Consider the following 22,044-nt stretch of genomic DNA (forward strand, 5'->3'; position numbering starts at 1 on the left):
TTAATCATGTTTATTGCCCGAATGTTAAGCGGAAACATTCTGCAAGTTTCGTTTGGTTCATTTTGCGTCACTGACCTATAATTTTAATAGTTTTTTATTTGTACTTTTGGTAATATACTTGACAATGGATACTGAACACATTCCTGATCAATCGATAGATTTTGTAATGCTCTTTGAAACTTGATGTCGAAATCATCTTTGATGGATATAGTCAATTCCACTGTAACTTGATATTAAGCCACCCGCCACCCGCACCCAACACCCGCCATCCACCCGTCACCCGCATCCGCCACCTGCACCAGCCACCCAACACACAAACTCCCGCCATCCACCCGTCACCCGCCACCCAACACCCACCATCCACCACCCAACACCCAAACTCCCGCCATCCACCCGTCACCCGCATCCGCCACCCGCACCCGCCACCCAACACCCAAACTCCCGCCATCCACCCGTCGCCCGCACCCGCCACCCAACACCCAAACTCCCGCGATCCACCCGTCACCCGCACCCGCTACCCAACACCCAAACTCCCGCCATCCACCCGTCACCCGCACCCGCCACCCAACACACAAACTCCCGCCATCCACCCGTCACCCGCACCCGCCACCCAACACCCAAACTCCCGCCATCCACCCGTCACCCGCATCCGCCACCCGCACCCGCCACCCAACACACAAACTCCCGCCATCCACCCGTCACCCGCCACCCTCTAAGGCCAGGGTGTTCAGCCTCATATGGTGAACAGTGGCAGCTTTTGCGGTACCTTTTAGGGTATTGAGCTGAAAACAAAATATGACAGGATATAATCAACTTTATGAGTAGAAGGTATTTGAAGCCATCGTCTTTAACGCTATTAAAAATTATGAAAGTTAATGCGTTGTTTTAGAATTGGTATCTCTCAGGGCTAAAATAATTTTCAAGACACGCCCACTAAACAGGATCTTGGTTCCTCTTAGGGGTCCTTTTCAAAATTTCCGACGAGCACCCCTATCCTTTTTATATGGGAGTCCCCCTCGGGCGGATTGCGTTCAGAATGTTTGGACTCTCTCTCTCCCCCTCTCGGGAGAGAGGTGAAGCGAAAGGGCCGCGATCAAGCTCGGACGTCTGAGAATCAGGCTATTGTCAAAATTATATGTCAACCAAACTATTTTTTGCACAGCGCTAAAAGGCCTAGATACGAGTTTAGCGCTACAGTGTTACGCAGAACATGTGGGTAGAGGTTTTCCTTGTGAGGTTGCGTAAGAGATTACAACAGGAGACAAAGGTAAACTATTCATTCTTCTCATTCATTCGTTTATATACTCTCTTTCTACTCAATAAGATTGTATGCTCCGTATGGTCAAATATAAATAAATCGAGGGTGTATAACTGCAGATAAAAATAAAATAAAATTTCAGTTTTTGCGAATTACAAAAGGATGTTTCTACTGAAGGATATATTTCATTTTCATGTCTTCTTCAAGATGCGTGACCTGAACGTCAGCTTAAGTGTCACGATTAAAGTTAAAGGTAATATAATAATTTAATCACTTCATAAGATTGGAATTGAATAAAAAATGTTGTTACCATGACGGCGAAAATCCACAACTGACATTATTATACATTGTAGTCACCATCTGTCTTCTCATTGGCTAAAAGCCTACATTTAATTCTGGGAAACAGCGTAACCTACAGATTATTCACTAATCTGCTAGCAGATTAGTGAATAATCCGCAGGTTTCGCGCGCAATGCTTGATTTCCAAGAGCAATGTCAAGTTCACGTAGGAACATGGCTTGTCGAAAATAAACTGTGTTCGGTGCGATAATGCGTTTGTCGTTATTTTCTTTAAAACAATGTATAATTAAACAGCTATGAGATTCGGTTTTTGTGATATCCGAAATAATCAAGGTTCGGTTAGTGTTATCAGCCTCAGCCTTCGGCTTCGGCTGATAACACTTACCTCGACCTAGATTATTCCGGATATCACAAAAACCTCATCCAATAATTGTTTGTTATCTGCGACTGCATGACGAGACAGTTTTGATCCCCATTTTGAAGATAACTCATGTTCTTAAGAATGTTTTTATTTATTTCAAAGATTTAGAGGAAATCGACCAAGTTCAGACCGGCATACAATATTAGATGCCGTCTTATTAACTTATAAGTAACGTTTACAAAACTGTAAGCGTTCTTTTTCAATTGGTGAAATGTCCAAGACATAAAATCTGATCTTATTTAGACACCCCACACTTCGCTATTATAGGTCAAAATGAGGGAAATCATTGTACCTGTCAATAATATTGGTTAAATTACAATTACAAATTACAAATTACAATTACTCTAATTTCGCCAAGCAATTTTCCCACTATGGAATGTCCAAGGTATCTCATTGAATGGAGAACTTGCACAATTTCGGAAGTCTAGAAAACGAGGACTAAGAAAGATCATGTAGTACTCTTTTTTTTCTTAGTTTTCTTGCACAGGTTAAGAAAGCGAAAGTAAACAATGAGGGGCAAGCAGCATTACTGCATTTACGCGTAGGATCGATGAGGAAAACAAAGCAACTACGCCTGGTCTAAAATGATTTACAATGTAGTAAGTCGCTTACAACGTATAACAAAAATGTTGTGATAAGCCATATAAACCAAATCTTACGCAGCTTACTGACAACTGCAACACTGCAGGTTTTGATCACCAAGCGTCATGTCTGACCATGAATGGAATGGCACTCCGTCTAGAGACCTACCATATTTCACTACAAAGTTTCTACTTTGGTTTCTGCCGTCGATGTTTGCCTAGCCCCATAGTGCAGGGGTTTGTTTTGACAAGAACCAAGCTGGCAGGTTGTTACTACTTTTTAAGTAACAGTCTGGAACTTCAACTCTCTCACAATCCAGAGCAATGACTTTACTCATCAGGGGTGGGGAGGGGGGTGTTCAGGTGCCACACTTAGTCCAGGACAGGTTAAAGCTTCCTGTCAAGTGCTATTTTACACCAACCCAGTACTTAGGCGCCTCACAGGTGATGTAAATAACTGGCTGTTCTTTACCATACAACAGAAGTACTTCGCATAATAACAGAATAATATACATTTGAAAATGGAAGATTTGAAAGTACAGCCTTGCTTCTGTTTAAAGCCTTTTTTTATTGCAACAATAACATCACATTACATCAAGAGAATATGATCATAGTCTCTTGATTACATACATAAATTGCCTACTCTACTTACAGTGCTAACCGATAACTTATGATTTAACAATACTAACACAACTTACAATACCAACATTATTTTGTTTTTATTAATATCTTCCATTTCTTTCATGTAGGATGATAGCTACAATAGGTGGCTTTCTTACATATTTATTTGCGACTTAGATTCAGGTTTCTCAATTTTAATTTTATTTTTTAGGATCGCTAGGAAGGCATCCAGATAAAACTCTTCTTTTCTTGGAGCATTATACAAACAGTATTAGGCTATAATCATCATAGGCGGATTTAGGGGAGGGGTCGAGGGGGCCGCGGCCCCCCTTTTTTTCCTTCTATTTTCAAAACGTTTTTGTACTACCCCAACGCTTCTAACCGTCCTTTGAGTGTTGTTATAATTATACAATCAGGTTTCAGTTTTATTCAATTTCGGAGCTTTCCTTATTTAAAATATATTTTGGGTTAACTATTATAATATATTATCAAATATTCAAACAAACGTAACCCAAAAATTAAAATTCGCGCTAATGTTAACGCCAAATGTAACATGCGTTTCTTTCGGTTTGAAATGACGAGGAACACTAGACACGAATATTGTCACGCCGTGTCCCTTGCTGCACTGCTGAAGAGTGAAATATTTTTCTGAAGTTTTCGAGGAAAGCAAAGAAGACACTGTTTACATTTCATCGTGAACCAGGTGAGTACGTTACTTATTTGACCTAAGTTAAACGTAATCGTTTTTTTTTAGATGTGTATCTGTCTGTTGGCGGGCAACGTTCGAGCTCTGCCTTGGAGACTTTGTTTGGTGATCATCCGCCCCAGCAAAAAGGCAAATGAAGTAAAAATATTAAACTTTAGCTTATATTAAAGCACTCAATGTAATGATTTGTCGCAAAGGTTTTGCGTAAATTGATTTATAATCCTGAGTTAATTTCTCGATAGAAAATTCTGACAGAAACGATTAGAATCATTACAGCAATAACACTTTGCTGATGATGTTTCAAAAATGGATCAGTTGTTTCTACTTGTGCCAGGTGAAAGCGAGTTCTAAAGAGCAAGCTTGATTATCATTCGGTGTTTTCATGATAAGTAACGTTTCCCTTCTAGAACGTTTCACCGTAGGACTAGGCCGTTCGTTACACGGTTCCACACTGGATGTTATTGAGGCAACAAGCATGTTAACGTTGTGAAGGAACAGATGAAAGGTATGCGCAAGAATGCTAAAACAGCATTTGCAAGTTCTGTGTATGAAAAGATCAACAAGATGGCTAAGAAGGCAAACGTCAAGGTAAGCATCCCTCGAACTTGTGGTAGGCAGACATTAAGAAACAACACCAATGCCAGGACACCAGTCGCCTACTTTCGACGGGCAATATTTCTTCCCTTCCTTGACAACTTGTTGGAGCAAATAAATACCCACTTTAATGGACTATCAGAAGCGGCATTGCTTGGACTGCTACCGATACCTGCCAACTTACAGCAGCTTAACGAGTCTTCTCAAGAGAAACTTATTCAGCATTATTCCCCTGATCTGCCGTCCCCAAGCAGTGCGTCGCGGGAGCTGGAGCTGTGGAAGTGCTTCTGGTATGTTGTTCTGCGTTAATGCTCTACATGGGTTACCAAGTTTATAGTGAAACTGTGATAAGCTGAAAAAACAGATTATACCTTGTCTTGAAATATGTGTTAATTCTTGCTTTTATTTTTAGGAACAACGCTACCGTAAAACCCCCGATACTGCAAGAGACATTGAAAGCCTGCAGCTCAAACCTCTACCCCAATGTCCACTCAATTCTGCGCCTCCTGTTGATCACCCCAGTTACAAGTGCAACTGTTGAACGAAACAACTCTTCAATGTTTATAGCAGCACCATGGGAGAAGAACGTCTAAATGCACTGTTGCTGCTCTTTATCCACAAAGACATACCTTTAAATTATAATGCAGTTGTTGACGAGTACGCCAAACGAAACCAGAGAAGGATGACATTTATCAATCCACTGCAGTGATTTATTTCGATTAATACTGGATGTATAAATGAAATGCAATGACTCTGTTAACGGTTCGCCTACCACTAACACTACGATTTTGCTTTGAAAATCGTTTTTTAAAATGCTCTTTAATTCTATCTTCCGAAACGTTAACGTTACTTTACATCACGAATACGCCCACAATCATGTATGCTACATCTCCTGAAAAGTGAAGTTTTCGTTCGGGGCGGGGGGGGGGGGGGGGGAGGGTGGGGGACTCGGCCCCCTCTTTCTGAATTTTCTGCATCCGCCCCTGATCAGGCAGAGATTTAAGCCAAAACGACGAGCGAAGTTATCAGTCACGTCATAGATTATTTCACTTTTAACGAGATGGATCGTATCTCCGTTTTTGGAGTTCTACCAATTAGTAAAGGAAGACCAAAAAAGCCGAGCTTCAGAACAGGTAACAAAAAGACGGCTTAACGTTTGTCTTTCGCTACCAAGGTGACATCTATCATGTTCCTTGATTGAATCTCTAAAAAGAGTCGAATTTGTGTGTAGAATGTGCTGAATTATCTTGTATTGGAAAATGGCGAGACTGGTGTCTTTGGCAATTAACATTGAACGGAAAACTATAAATGAGTTGTATTGTATCCTCTTTTAGATTGGCTTCTTTCATCCTTCGTTCAGCTGTAGGCGTAACGAATTTACTTTTAACAAAGAATTTAGTTGCCGATTTGCAAGAAAGATTATTTATCCTTATCCTTCTCAGAACGTTTTTCTAAAGGTTCAATAACATTTCCTTTGAGAATAGTGATCCACTTTTGATGGACTACATGGCATAGACCGTAGTAGTTTAAAAAGTTCGTTTTAATTTGCTGCAGAATTCTTTAAAAGTTAAGAACATGTTACATTGAAAAGAGTCTTCAATTTTGTTTAATCTAGCGTCGTGCCATTTTTTTAATAAATGGAACATCCTTCTATTTGAATGTGTTGGTTGTTCCAAACAATTTCATTTAATACCTGCTTTTTGGTCTGAGGACTACTGCAATTCATTCTTCGCCAGGTGCACAGACCTTCTTTTTAAAAATCAATCGGTATATCAACTTTAAGTACCTTTAAGTCAAATTCTATTCTATTTCGCTTTGCTCAGCCGAATAGAGAACATTTCTATTACAAGTAGAGGAGACAAATAGTGGTCAGCGTCAAGTGGTGTGATATTCACAACGAGCGGTATATAAAGGCCTGATTGGGAACTTAAGCAAAGCAACCTAATTAAACACCTAAAAGAAATACATATTACACTGCAGGAGAAACAGCCCACCAACTGGTTGTAGATAGGAAAGAGGGATATGAATCTAACTTGAGGTTCCATTGCTGTCACTTAATCTTCTTGCCCAAAGAACTTTAAGAGCATCTTTGATTATTTGAAAATCAGCCATGTCTAGGCCCCCTTGCTGTTTCGGTCCTATCATTGTTCTCTATTTAATTTTAGCTTTCTTCACTCTATACAAATTGTGTTATTGCTTGATTTACCATGGCAGTGAATTTTGGTGAAAATGCTAGGAAAGATGTGTTATAAACGAGCTTGGAAATCGCTGAGGATTTTAGAATCGTTATGCGGCCGTAAAGTGTAAGGTTTCTAGGATACCACAAGTTAAAGGAGCTCAATCAATATTTTGAGTTATTTTGGCCATGTACAATATTACCTTTAAATAGAAGGAAACCTGAAAATAGTAGTTTACTAAGATAGAAAAACACCAAAAGGATAATAATAATAAAATACAAAGGAACAAGGATTGTTAAAGATGGGGAAGATAAACACGGACTGCAAACGACGAACTTGAAACATTTAGGCTAAACTTTTCAAGAAGCGCAAGCCGTAGCGTAGCTCCTTTGAGGAGGCCTTTCATTTTGGTTAGTTTCTGTTCAAAATTTTGTTGGAAACAATTTCATCATTATACGAGAAAATAATTCCCAGAGCGAGTATAGAGTTGGCTGGCCAAGCAATTCCCAGGGGTTTTGCTGTGTTTCTTCGGCTTGGGCCTAACCACATTCCTTCAGTTTTACTTTTATTTACAGTCGAACCTCTATTAGGCGGGCGTCTATTAAGCGGCCAACCTTTATTTGGCGGCCAGCGGCCAAGGTCCCGGAAAAATTGTCAGCTATACTCTGTAATAAAAACCTCTTTTCAACGGCCACCTTGATTAAGCGGCCGCGGTCAGCTTTTGGCCGTCCCAAATGTGATTTTGTTTTGTTTTACACCTCTGTTAAACGACCAGGAAGATCTGCAGTTGGACGTTTTTAGCCAGAGGAAGGTAAAAGAATGACAATGTGAAAACGTAATTGTTTCTTTGACTTTTGTTAACGTTATGGACCGCACTATAACCATCATTGCTCTACTTTTTCTCCACTTGCATTTGTTTGTACTTCTATTTGATAAACTGAAAACTGGAACACGCCTAACCTTGTTTACGGGTGAGGCTCTTTTAAACGGCCCCCTCTATTAAGAGGCGAGTTGTCTCGTCCTCGAGAGTGGCCGCTGAATAGAGGTTTGACTGTTTTTCCAGGCCAGAACATTCTTGAAAGTTTGACAAAAGTTTGAATAAATTTGTTGCAGATTTCTTGTCAGAAACAGAGGCAGTTGTGTCATCGGCATATTGGGATAATTTAAATTCTTTGTCATGAATTTTTATTCCTTTAATGGTGTTGTCATTTCTAATGGCGTTAGCTAAAATTTTCGCGCATAGAACAAAAAGAGAACCTGAGAGCGGACAGCCTTGACGGACATCCCTTTCTAGTTTGAAAAACTCAGATGCGTATCCGTTGTTGATAAAACAGCTGGAGCAATCGGTATAAAAAGTTCTAATCCACTTTTAAATACAAGGGTAACGCCCTAGAAATGAGGTTCCAATCTACTGTATCGAATGTTTGTTTTTTTTTAAATCAATAAAAATGGCCAAACCAGGTATACTTTCTAATTCTGTTACCTTCATGATGTCTGTGATTAGCCTAATATTTTGACCGATGTACCGGCCTTTGACATATCCGTTTTGATCTTCCTTGACAATGGTTGGAAGAACCTTTGAAATCCTGTGTGCTATGGCTTTGACAGCGATTTTGTAGTCAACATTAAGTAAACTTAAGGGTCTCCAGTTTTCAAGGAATGACTTGTCTTTCCTTTGTTTTTGGTATCACTTTGATAATATCCTGTTTTTGCGTTATGTTCAGTCCGTGCTTAGACGTGTAGTAGAGACTTTGTACCATTTTTTCCTCCTAGCAGAGAGACCAGAACCGCAAATAGAATTCTTCAGAAAGCCCATCTGTTCCTGGGGTTTTATTTTTGGAACACTGCTTTAATATGAATGAGAAGTGGACGTTTAAGTTCTTCTTGTTGAGCGGCTTCGAGTTTTTTCAAAGAATAGTTTATAATTCGAGTCATTACAGGGCGCCGCAGTATATGGGTTTTTAAAGAACATTTTCCTTGTTCTAGGATTGTTTTAGGATCGTTGATCTCCATATCTTGTCTTAAGCTTTAAAACGTATGATTTACAATGTTGTCTTTTTTTCATATTCAGGAAATATTTAGTGTTTTTTTCGCCATCTCAGTCTTGCCAGGGTATCCTGCTTCTTATTGTAGCACCTTTTGTTCTGTATTCAGCAATCGCACTATATTCTGCTCTGAGACGGTACAGTTTTCAGTGGCAGATCCAGACTTAGAGCTAAGGGGGGGGGGGGGGGGGATTTACTTGCCCTGCCGGCTTTTCTTCCTTCAGTCATTTCTTCTTTTTTCACCCAAAATAGGGGGGGGGAGCGGGCCCCCCGGGCCCCTCCCCTAGATCCGCCACAGGTTTTGATATGTTTTCTTTTGTCCTGTCAGTCTTTACCTGGTTCATCAAATGATCAATTTGTTGTTGGAGGTGCTTTTCGGTATTTCGGCGTTCCCTCTGTTTTCGTTTTGTATATTGAACACAGAAACCTCTCACCTCCATTTTAATCATGTCCCAGTAGAGTCCTTTGTCGTTCAGATAATCTTACTTTGTTTTGAACTCGGGTATCTTACTCAAATGATCCTGTGCCGACTTTTCATCACTTAAAAGAGAATTATTTATTTATCTCAGTTCCGAAAACCTGGACCTCGTTGAACATACTCCCTTGATTGCAAGTGAAGAGTTATTGCAGAATGATCTGATGTTGCAGAAGTGACGATTCCGGAATTTGTCACAAGCACTGACAACTCTTTAGAAACCAGCCCATAATCTAGCCTGCATTGCACTTTCAACGAGTTATTGCGCCACGTGTATTGTGATGTTTTGGGGAGTTGTAATCTCCACACATCTCGGAGGTCGAAATTCGTGCACAAATTGATTTTGTTAATTACTGTATTTTTTCTCTCAGTTGAAGTTTCACCAGTTTTATCCAAAGGTGCTAGAGCGCAACTGAAATCACCTTCTACAACAATTTGTATATATATATCTGCGTGCCACCTAGACTGTCACTGAGCTTTGAGAAGAATGTATTTTGACCGTTACTGTCATTTGGGCTGTAAACGTTACAAAACAAAACCGTAGACTCAAACATAGCAGCTTCTAGTAGTAGATATCTTCCGTTTTTGTCAGCCTCAAACCTTTCTATATATACCTCCAGTCTGGAGTTAAAGAGGATTGCGACACCTTTTGAATGATTTGTTCCGTAAATGTAAATAATGTTCCCTCCCAATTCACATAGTTTCAACATTTGGTGTTGAGGAAGTTTCTTGTAGGAATATTACCTGCCTGGCTCCACTAGCCCCTATGATTATTCCAGGCAGCTAGTACTCTAATTTTTACTCTTAATATTTTCATTGAAATTGTAATTTTTCTTTAGCAAGAGTGAGTACAAATAAAGATTTATTATTATTGTTATTATTATTATTATTACTATTATCATTATTATTATTATTATTATTATTATTACGTCAAATTTATAATTATGAAGCCACCCTAACAACTGTCGTCCCTTGTGTTAGGTTTAAAAACCTTTATATATAGCTGTCTCTCAAGGACTGGGAACTAACGAATTCAAGAATTTGATTGGCTGAAATCGATATTGAAAGTGGTCTAGATTTTCCCATCTAGACCGGCAGCTAGACCGGTGATGTTTTGCGGTGAAAAAGTTGCAAACTTTAATGCAAAAATGTTGACTATTTTCTTCTAACAATATTTATTTATGGCAATGCCAAAAAGTCTGATAAGAAAAGAAAAGTAAAGAGGACGAGCAGACTTCGGCAGAATTAAGTTCAGCTCATCGCCGTTCGCAAGCAAAATGTCGGCTAGTACAAACCAGTTACACTAAACGAATTAAATTTCTCTTGCTTGCCAAATAATAAACATCTTATTAACCAAGCTTAGTCGGTCTGTATGGGAGAATCTTGACCTCGGTCGTGTGTACAGACCTCACTGCGTTCGGTCTGTACTCACGACCTCGGTCAAGATTCTCCCATACAGACCTCCTGCTCGGTTATTAAGAGCTAAGTAAAAACCTCTGGCGTTGAGTGAGCAGAAAGATGCTTTAAACGGGATTGTCGTATTGGAATCTTAATAAATTGGTTTGGCTGCAATTGGAGAATTTTTGCAGTTATGACAAAGCCACCATTGTAACTAGAATTAGGATTGGAGTATATACATATGGGTTATTGACCAAGTGTGAGGTCAACATGGCTGGATATTGGCCAAGGTCTGTTTTTGCGAGTTTATGGACCGAGACGGAGTCGAGGTCTATAAACTCGCAAAAAAAGAAAAAAAAAAGAGGCCGATACCCAGCCATCTTGACCGAACAAGCTTGGTTAATAATAGATTTATTATATGGCTTTCGGGGAAAGTTTTCTTGCGGGACACGGCGGGTAGTCCCGAGCGGGCAAGATAGCTTCTTATTATATGTCTAGCTCAGCGAGCGGGCAAGATGAATCAAATCCTGCGCTGTGATTGGCTACCCGAGCGGGCAAGATGGAGCTATCTTGCCCGCTCGGGACTACCCGCCGTGTCCCGCAAAAAATTTCCCCGAAAGCCATATAATAAATTCTTTAGTGACCAAGTTTGTTCGGTAAGGATGGCTTAATATTGGCCTCGTTCTTTTTTTGCGAGTTTATGGACCTCGACTCCGTCTCAGTCCATAAACACGCAAGCAAAGAACTTGGCCAATATCCAGCCATCTTGACCTCACACTTGGTCAATAACCCATACATCTTGCCCGCTAGGGTAGCCAATCACAGCGCAGGATTTGATTCATCTTGCCCGCTCACGGAGCTAGCCATGTAATGAAAATTGTTATATCTCCTGTAGTGTGCTATGAGACGAAAACTATAAGACCTGATTGGCTACTCATTCTTGGTATGTAAACGAAAATCGACACTTTAAAATAAAACTAACCCAAACACAATTAAACGAAAAAGTGCCAATGTAAATTGAGCGAATTTGTCAAGAAAACTGGTTAAAGCCGCACAAATTTAGGAAACTCTAGTACAAAACAATTAACGACGGCAAAACTAGAAACTGGCACTTTTGACTACTTTACTAACAATCAGTATGGGAGGCAAGGGAGTAAACAGCTTAATTGAAAATGTGACGGCTTATCGTGCAAGTTGGATTGTCGAAGCTGTCTTGTGATTTAAATAAAATCAGATAGCGATTTTACGACGACAAAACTTTAGCATAGGAAGGGAAATTCTCAGTTTCGGGACCACGGTCACGGATTTGACCATTTATTACAAGGGCAAGATTTCCGTATTGCCCCATGCATTTATTATGCATGCAGAATGATTAATTATGTATGCGCTCTATTGTTTTTGAAGACAATGGGAACTCCTTAAGGTATTGAATATATACATTGATAATTACTACTTACTGTATGGATAAAAGAGGATTTCATTGCGCGCTGTTGCGTGTTGTCTTTTCGCCGATTCTCTTCTTCCTTTAGCTCCATTCTTCTCTCTTTTTCTTCTCCATATTACCCAGGCTCCTTGCGCATTTTTCTTTTTTGTCTTGTGCCCCTGCCGGTCTCGAACCACTTACCTTTAGCATACCTCTCGCTCACCAGTCTCTCTTCTATACCAACACACTACGAGGTTCAGTTGAGAATTACCCCTTGGAAAATCATTTTTATTTTACCTGACTCGTTAACATTCCAATTACAATGAATTACAATTCACTTCTTCATCTGTTTAAGCATGTTTCACGCTGCACGAAAAGGCCTACTCTAGGACCTTACTGCGCCTTGCAATAACATGCGGACTCTAAAATTCAAAGCTCAACCTACAAATGCGTTTTTCGCTACCGTCAATCAAATGTTCGGCGGATCCTCCCAGCTTCCGACTATGTTGTCTGAACTGTGCTCAACGATTTGATTTGATTACCGTCTTTATTAAATCCATTTTGAAATCACTTGTTATCGTTGCAATCTGATTGGCTCTCAGTGGTGCGATTTATTCACGAATCGCGCTATTTTTTTGCTCTAAATTACATCTTTTTCTCAGGCAATGAGAATGGGACAGTAAAACAAACCAACCAATCAGATTTCAAGATTAGTTTAAAGTAATCAATAAAATTTTAGGAAAATGAAGGGCAAAAAGCCACTGTGTGGAGAATTTTGCAACTACTATTGCCAGAACTTTGTTGTTATTGTAGCTTTTTTCCAAAAAAAATTGACGAATTTAATTAATTAGTTTCTGAATAACGATTATGAGCTCCTTTAGGCTGAAGACCTACTTTAATGGAAGTTCCCAACTTTCAGTGTCCATTTTGACGAATATTTTGGCGATTTTTCTTCAACATCTGTTCAAGATCCGTATGATACTGAGTCCAGTAAAACATAAACAAACGAAAACCACACACAACAAATTCAGAGCCATCTCAAGGAGGTAGATGTTTCAAGGTTTCCGGTAGTTTCAAACGAAGCAACAAAAGAGCTCAACTCTGTCGCTGTGAATAAACATAATCAAAATACGCTACACTGCAAAAAATAGTGAATGAACGAACGTCTTACGAAGCCGGTGCCAGTCCCGCCATCTTGGAAATATCTTAAAACAAATGGCGCCGCAAGAACTTGACAAGGTCCTGAGTATTGAGTCCTACGCCAAGGTTACAAAAAGAAACGGAGATGATAAGGAGCTGGACCCCCTTAAAATCATGCCATTAAACGGTATTTAAAAGAAGAAAAACGTACCATCCACTGGGCATCAGGATATGCACCTTCAAATTCCTTCTCCAAAGACAATGAAAAGTCTCAGCCTCAACCACAGAAGAAAGGAAGGCCTTCCATAATTGATTCAGGCGACGATAATTGACCTTTTATACCTGAAGTAGACTATTTCCGTTCTGACTTCAGATCAGAACACAGGCCGCCCAGACGTTGTATGCGATTAATACGTGACATTATGCTGTTGGCGATTGCGTTACAATTTTAGCCGTTTATAAGACAATGTATGAGAATGCTTCGAAAATTACGCTAAATGCTACGTGTAGAAAATAATTTGAATAAAATGGCTTACCTTATGTTTGCATTGCGTTGTTTTGATGTCTCTGGGTTCCTGGAGGTGGTTTAGAGCCATTTAGGCGAGTTTTACTTTCTGGCGGTTTGCTTCCCCTAAAGAGAAACGAAAGGCGGGCGACCCACTGGCCCGACGGCCCGCACTCAAAGCTCCGTAAATTCCACAAAAATGGTCTAATCTCGTCAAAATTGTCTCATGGCAGCCGTCGATAACTCTTCTTCCCATTCGCTTTCTCCCAAGTTTATCTTAACGGCCCGAGAATCGCTGGTTTTTCAGCTCTTGCTTTCCATTTCGGCTCCATTTCGATCCGTAACCGATTATCTTGGACACAGGATTTGAATTTCTAGCTTAACGACCTCGCCATCGTGACAAAGTCACCTCCAACCGTCGAGAGGCACGGGGCATTTTTTGATCATGCAAACTGCACCGTGCCGCGGTGTATAACTGAAATTAACGCCTAAAAGCACTATTAACTTGAAAAATACAAGGAGCAAACAATGTTCAGCTGAATTTAGCGCCTAAAAGCACTGTCAACTGCAGCGAGAGATGGCATCGAGTAACTGACCAATGCCCCGTGCCTCTCGACGGCTGGAGGCGACTTTGTCACGATGGCGAGGTCGTTAAGCTAGAAATTCAAATCCTGTGCCCAAGATAATCGGTTACTTATCGAAATGGAGCCGAAATGTCGAGAAATGGAAAGCAAGAGCTGGAAAACCAGCGATTCTTGGGCGGTTAAGATAAACTTTGAAACCTTGGGAGAAAGCAAATGGGAAGAAGAGTTATCGACGGCTGCCATGAGACAATTTTGACGAGATTAGACCATTTTTGTGGAATTTACGGAGCTTTGAGTGCGGGCCGTCGGGCCAGTGGGTCGCCCGCCTTTCGTTTCTCTTTAGGGGAAGCAAACCGCCAGAAAGTAAAACTCGCCTAAATGGCTCTAAACCACCTCCAGGAACCCAGAGACATCAAAACAACGCAATGCAAACATAAGTTAAGCCATTTTATTCAAATTATTTTCTACACGTAGCATTTAGAGTAATTTTCGAAGCATTCTCGTACATTGTCTTATAAACGGCTAAAATTGATTGCCGCGCGCTCGGCAGTAGTCGGACAAGTGATAGTTGATGAGGGCGCAGCCCAAGTCAATTATCACGCATAGAAATCGAGAGCGAATAATCAGTATCTAATTGTTTTAGTATAAATCTACTAGTCGTTCAAAACTTTACCGAAATCCTCTTCACAGACACTTCGAAAACGCCAAGAAGCGGCCGTTATTTTGTTAGCAAGAGTACACTGCTACGCTACTCACTATCTATCACAGATTAGTAGAATTTTTCTAGTACACTAATGCAAATGCCGCAATCTGATTGGCTGAGTGACCGTACACTATCAGCCATTAATGTACAGTGGCTTGGGGGCGTCCACGAAATGGTGACGCCTTTTTCGTTTTTCCAAAGTTTTGAATAACATTTTGATGCAAATGGATAATAAAATTTCCGAGAAGCCTAAAAGCGGTTCATTTACGGTTTCTTGACTTTAAAAAACTTGCAATTATTAAAAAAAAGATGACGCGCGCGCGAACACAACTGCAATTTCAAATGACAATTCAGCCTTCGGCCTCATCAACTATCACCTCAGAAATCTCGAGCTCATAATCTAATTGTTAATTAATGTTTAGTGGCTTGGTGTGGTCGATAAAATTTCAACCTTTCCTCGCTTCTCCGAAGTTTTGAAAGAACATTTAAATACAAATGGATAATTAAATTCCTGAGAAGACTGAAAAAGTACATTCACGGTTTCTGGAATTTAAAAAAACTCGAATTTTTTGAAAGAAACTGATAAGCTCGCACACAACTGAAAATGTCAAATTGAATACTCAGTCCGCGCGAATTCTCTAAAGCGAGAAGTTTAATATTAAGACCAGGAATATTTGGAATCGTTATTTGATGCAAATTTCACCTAGAATTCTACTAAAACAATTAGATTATTCGCTCTTGATTTCTATGTGGTGATAATCTAATTGTTAATTAGTATAAATCTACTAGCGTTCTATCACGGGTATTTTCCTCGGACGGGCAATACGGGCTCATTATGTCTCTCCGTGAAGTGTTGAGACAAAGTTCAACATACGCCTTTCGAAATTATCACTCTCCCCACTCTTCTGTAAGTATTAGTTGGAAAGCAACATTACACGCGTTCAAGACCTCCTTGATAAAAACAGTTATGTTTTATCCTTTAATCAATTTCCAAACAATTTCAACTGAACCTTTCAAACTCTATTTTGGATCAATCAAGTCTATCCTAACCCCATGAAATTGAGCAATACAAAAAAACACTTTTTCTTCGCAAACTTTAAACGACAAAAACAAAAATAGCGCAAACACAATTTCCAACAAAATGTATACTCTGTTAAAAACGTCTTTTCAACCCCACCGCAGAGAGCAATCTTAAAACGTAGTTCAGTCAGGAAAACATTCATTGAGTTTATGAACTACCATTCAAAATAAAGAATGACATAAAAATAAGAATGTTTCAATACAAGATTCTCACAATATTCTTATATTCCAACTGTTAGTCTCTTTAGAGTCAAAATACGTGATCATGACGTAAGCCCTCAATGTCTGACTGACAGGCTCCATCGATCAGGTTTTTTCACTGCTCTCTTATGTCATCCTTTTGGAGCGTATTTCAAAACTAGCGGGTTAGTAAAACTAAGGAAGCCGTCACTTTATCAAATAGCATGGTCTTATACGGAATCTTGAGAATATGGAACACATATAGTCTGAATAATACGCAAATTATTGCAAAATAGCTGCTTGCATGAAAAAAAAAGTCTTTTTTAGCAGCTTTCTAGCACTTCTAAAGAAAAAATTAATATACCGCGCGAAATTGCTATTGTAAACATGGAAATATTTTGTAAACTTTGTTCCTTTGTTTTTCCTCCTATTCCTGTGGTTTCAATGTCAAGTTAACTACTAATAAAATCTAAAAAAAAAAACAGTTCTTTTCGCAGCTAATTTTACCCACGGATGGTCACACTCTATGAACTACTGATACTCCTGAGTGCTACTGCAGTTAAATACTAAGTTATTGCATTGAAAGATCAGTGTCATAGTAGTGACATACTAAGTGAAGTCTTGAACACCACTATTATATTACATTTAGGGAGCCTAAGGAGTTATACAGTGCCATAACAACGTGATAGTGCCACGACAACAACAACTTTATTATGACTCGCATATTTACAATTTTACAGAAATACATACACATTAAGTTAAAAAAAAAAACACTTGACAATAGCAAAAGCGCGAACCCGCAAGTAGCCTGGGCTAATCTAGGCGGGCCACATCTATATTTATATTAGACCATGCTTATAAAATGCGAGCTTACTTAGCGTGCTATAAGCGTGTTATAGGACCATCCTACACTACTGTTGTAATAACAAACAAAGTCTTCGCCAACAACTTTGAGGTCACTGATTTTTTTCGCGTTAAAACTTTCACCTGTTTTACAAACATACAAATCAGTCTGCTATAACATCCATTAAAAAAAACAAATACAAATACTTTGTGTAAAAATTACAAAATATAATATACTAAAACTCTGCTAAAAAAAGAATATACTAAATTAAACTCCGTTTTAAAAAGATATATATCCACTACCATATTGATTAAACATTTACAAATCTACGGAAACTCTGTTAAGGTAAACATATCTATTAAAAGTCGTCACAATTAATAATTTCATGTATATCCATATACACGGTTAAATAAAGAATAAAAAAGCACCGCACTGTCACAGATAGCTTACCTTTCACACGAATGATTTTTTCCTGCCATGGCCTTACTTTTCCTAACACATCAAGCTCTAGCTGTTTCTAAATTTGATACTTGACTTTCATGTACCCTCAGGTCTTTAAGTGTTTTTGGACAAAAAAAAAACCATCGAGGCCATTTTCTGTTAAAATACAAAATTATCACCTCAGGGTAGGGTATAATTACGAATGCAATGTTGCGCTTATAAAACAAGCTGGAAAGTAGAGATTGAATTAATTCTAGGCTATGGGAATGGGTACGAACCACCACTGTCTGGCCTTGTAACTCAGTCGGCAGAGCAACGCTGATTTAATTTAGAGCCCCGCTAATGCCAAGGAATTTTCCTTTGCTTCAAGTGGTGTTCATTTCTTTTCTAGAGCTAACGCTTACAAGGAATTACTTGGGCTTATTTTCCAGTACTTTAAATCACCCTTCAGTTATATATGCTATAGCTTCCTATGATATACAATTTGCCAAGAATTCTCCGCCATCTTTTGTAAAAATGCGTCTCCTTGACAGTTTGTTGTATCATAAAAACAGTCTTCTCGCTCAATCTTGCAGAATATTAACCTGCGAACGCAGACGCATTTCCGGCTGTCACTTGGTTCCGCCGAAAAATAACGTCTGCGAACCCGAGCAAGGAAACGATTTCTGTGACGTAATGACTTTTGTTTCTCCTTGGCCAATCAGATTCCATGATAGAATGAAACTCGAGTGCTCCTCGCAGCGAATACCTCGCGTAGAGTCGCGCAGTAGTTCTGGGGCTATTTGAGCTAAACTGTGATTGGCTTAGAATTCCTACGTCACAGAAATCGTTCTCTGGCTCGGGTTCGCAAACGTTATTTTTCGGCGGGACCAAGTGACAGCCGGAAATACGTCTGCGTTCGCAGGCTAGCAGAATATAGTCTTAGTTAATTAACTCACTGAGCTAATAGCCTCGTCGGTGAAGTACCATACAGTATTCCAGGTTATTTCACAGGATAATTGTTAAATAACAGATTACAGAAACTACCGTGAAAATCAACTGTGTGCTATGGAATTAAGATACTGTCAACTTTTACTTCATTCTACCAAATAAATATACTGATACCTTGCGATATGCTATGAGAATTTGAAATTAATAACATTGAAATTGATATATTTGACTATGGGGAAATTCATGAAAACCTATACTTAATGTTGTAGATCCCTAGTTCCTCTGCTCTCTGTAAACACAGAAAAACAATATATCCTGAAATCATTGTTGCGTGACTTTGAATGTTCCATTACAGTAAATAACGAATCCATTATTGTATTCCTCCTTGAGGAGCCAATACAGCTATCGGAGCAACACTCTTAATAACCCTAAATATGTGAGTTCAAACTCTACACAAGTTACCAAAATTTCTCACTAATTTTATCACACCATTGAGCGTGAAAATACTAACTACTAATGTGCCGTCTTAAAAATGACGGCAATATAAATATGAAGTAGAAGACTAACGTGCTCCCCTGCTGAGTAGATACTTCGCAGCTTCAGTTTTACCATCAGCTGCCGCAATCATCAATGGAGTTTTACCATTACTATCTTTTGAATTGATATCAAAACCACGTGACAGCATTGTCTCGATGATGGCGACATTACCACCCTCTGTTGCAGAGTGCAGTAAGTTCCTTCCAACCTGGTCTTTCAAAGACGTATCTGCTCCCTTGTCTAAAAGATAGTGTACGGCCTCCATCTTGCCACCCCAAGCCGCCATAATCAAGGGAGTGTCACCATCAATATCTTTTGAATTGATATCAAAACCACGTGACAACATTGTCTCGATGATGGCGACATTACCACCCTCTGCTGAAAAGTGCAGTAAGTTCCTTCCATCATGGCCTTTCAAAGACGTATCTGCTCCCTTGTCTAAAAGATAGTGTACGGCCTCCATCTTGCCACACCAAGCCGCGATCATCAAGGGAGTGTCACCATTACTATCTTTTGAATTCATATCAAAACCACGTGACAGCATTGTCTCGATGATGGCGACATTACCACCCTCTGTTGCAGAGTGCAGTAAGTTCCTTCCATACTGGCCTTTCAAAGACGTATCTGCTCCCTTGTCTAAAAGATAGTGTACGGCCTCCATCTTGCCACACCAAGCCGCGATCATCAAGGGAGTGTCACCATTACTATCTTTTGAATTCATATCAAAACCACGTGACAGCATTGTCTCGATGATGGCGACATTACCACCCTTTGAAGCACTGTGTAGTGCGTTATCTTCATTTTGACACTTGCCTTTCAAAGACAGATCTAGATGGTAATTACAAAATATCAAATAATATCACAAATATATCTCTGTTTAAAATTCAAAAACAACAAACAACAACAACAACAATTTACTACTTCACAATTAATCCTTAATCCCCTGGCTCCGCAGGTAACAGTGCTAATCGAGGCGGGCCAGGATAATCACTTCATACCTCACTTGTACATAATTTATATAAAAAACGAACCCCACCATTATTTCTTTTATTTCTTACTTGATAATGATGTCAAGATGACGTTCTCTAGCGTTGATATTCATTTTAATATGTATACAACTAAATTTTTGCTTATTACATCTGTATTCATGTTACATGCATAGCGGAGAATAGATGCTATTTAAACGGCTGAAATACCATTTAAACTGTGAAATAAGCAGTTTTTTCTAGGAACCTTGCATGTTTCCCAATTTACGGGATATATAATTCAAACGACTTGAGTGCAGTCAATCAGCTCTCAATAGTCTGAGTAGTGACTTCAGCTTGAATGGGTCCGCACACAAAACAGTCACTTTAACTCTCACGGAATGACTTCTTGATACTCTCAACTTTAGTTTGATGTGAAATACATCCATCTTTGAGTTCGACCGTAGAGAAATCAGTTGCGCTTAAATTTTCGAGAGACGGCATGCCAAAAATAGTTGCTGTGCGTGCAAGAATGAAAACGGGTGTAAAAACTAAGTCGAGCGTAAATCAAGGTATGATTATGTAATATATGCACGTTTAAAATTTTCAATAAACAAGTCCACCACTTTTGCATGAGGATTTGTTCAGGCCCCCAATCGCTTCTCAGGCTCCTCCTGATGTGTAGCCTCGTTTACCAGTTGCTGTTCGGGAAAGGAGCCCGGGCTCTTCCCCCTTGGGGAGGAAACTCGGGCACCAGCCCCGAGAGAAGGGCGGAAATCGAGACTATGCGTAATGTGACATGATGACTAAGCTAAAATATGGTTCACCACAGAAAAACACCTATTGCTGAACCCCCATTATGTCAACAGATCCTAGTAGCTTCACGCTTCTATATTAATTTTTATTTTTCAGGGGCGAAAATGGTTGTATTCTGAACATATCAATGCAAGGTATCATCGATTCTCGACTCTTGCACAAGGGTTCAATAGAGAGTAGAAGTTAACAGAGAGTTCAGGGACTAGACGAGGGACTAGACAGTTATTGCAAAAATAAAATTAGAAAATGCCTTAGGTATGTAACTGTATTAAGTAGCATTACACTGCACTGTAATGATTTATTTAGCATATTGTTCCTAAGAGCAAGGTAAATTCAAATTTAGGGACAATATTATTGTAGTTTGCCATTCATGTAGACTACTGCTATCTACAGCCTATGTAAAGGTTACAACAGCCAGGACAATTTTGTGCTTATTCCCAACAACTGTACATAGTGTGCATTTCATTTTTGATTGACCTCATTCTGGAATTTGTGATAACAGGTTTTTGGGCCGCTTAAGTTGTTATCCTTGTTACCACAATCCAGAGGGAAACACGCTTGCAGCGACGGAGTTTGTCAGACTCCTAGAGGTTTCGGGATCTGTTACAGCAAAAAAATCCAACGGGAAACAGAGAATACGCAGTACTTGGGTCCAACAGTAGAGTTTAATCCACTAACCTACTCAGAACGTAACCAGAATGCAACCGGAACATAACGGGAATGCAACCAGAATGTAACCAATACGGGATAGTGGTATCCGGCGTCCCACCACCGGGGGCGTAACCGAAGAACAATTAACAAAACACCTTTATTTATGCTAGACTTTAAACAAGTGATCTAATATTTCGTTTAGTAAACCCAAACCCCTATTGGCTGCCAATGAGCTCATTGTTGTTCTAGCTATTCCATCATAGGCAGTCAGTTATTCTGCTCGTAAATATTAACTACTTACAACTTCAGGTAGTTCTCACTACAAGGTGTTACACGATAATATAGATAGACAGGTGGTTACCATGGTTATTGGACTTTCACTTGACTGCTAACTGTTGGCTTTTTTATGGTCATGAATATTGGCTAATTCTCCCCTCACAAATTACCCCGAGTCTGTTTAATTCAGCTACTACATGTATCATTCCAATTCTGGTATAAACGGAATGTATCCCAAACATCTGAGTATACAGCAGATGCCCCATATGGTGCATGAGATCTGTAATCGTTTTCCGGTGTTCAGACATTCATTTCCTCTGCTACCCTATGGGGACAGAAGTGGTTTTTCATTTGTGCTCTGTGGAAGATATGTGGCTAAATTTTTGTTGGTTT

General features: G+C 39.5%; 1 protein-coding gene and 1 pseudogene across 1 annotated transcript in view; one reads left to right on the forward strand and one right to left on the reverse strand.

Annotated features, from left to right (window-relative positions):
- LOC145491344 (uncharacterized) overlaps positions 1-22,044 on the reverse strand; it is a 515,242-nt gene that overhangs the window by 57,531 nt on the left and 435,667 nt on the right. The gene's annotated exons all lie outside the window — the stretch shown is intronic.
- LOC145491413 (52 kDa repressor of the inhibitor of the protein kinase-like) lies at positions 3,753-5,353 on the forward strand (annotated as a pseudogene).

This window comes from Orbicella franksi, chromosome 6, assembly GCF_964199315.1.
Source record: "Orbicella franksi chromosome 6, jaOrbFran1.1, whole genome shotgun sequence".
Lineage (NCBI taxonomy): Eukaryota > Metazoa > Cnidaria > Anthozoa > Scleractinia > Merulinidae > Orbicella > Orbicella franksi.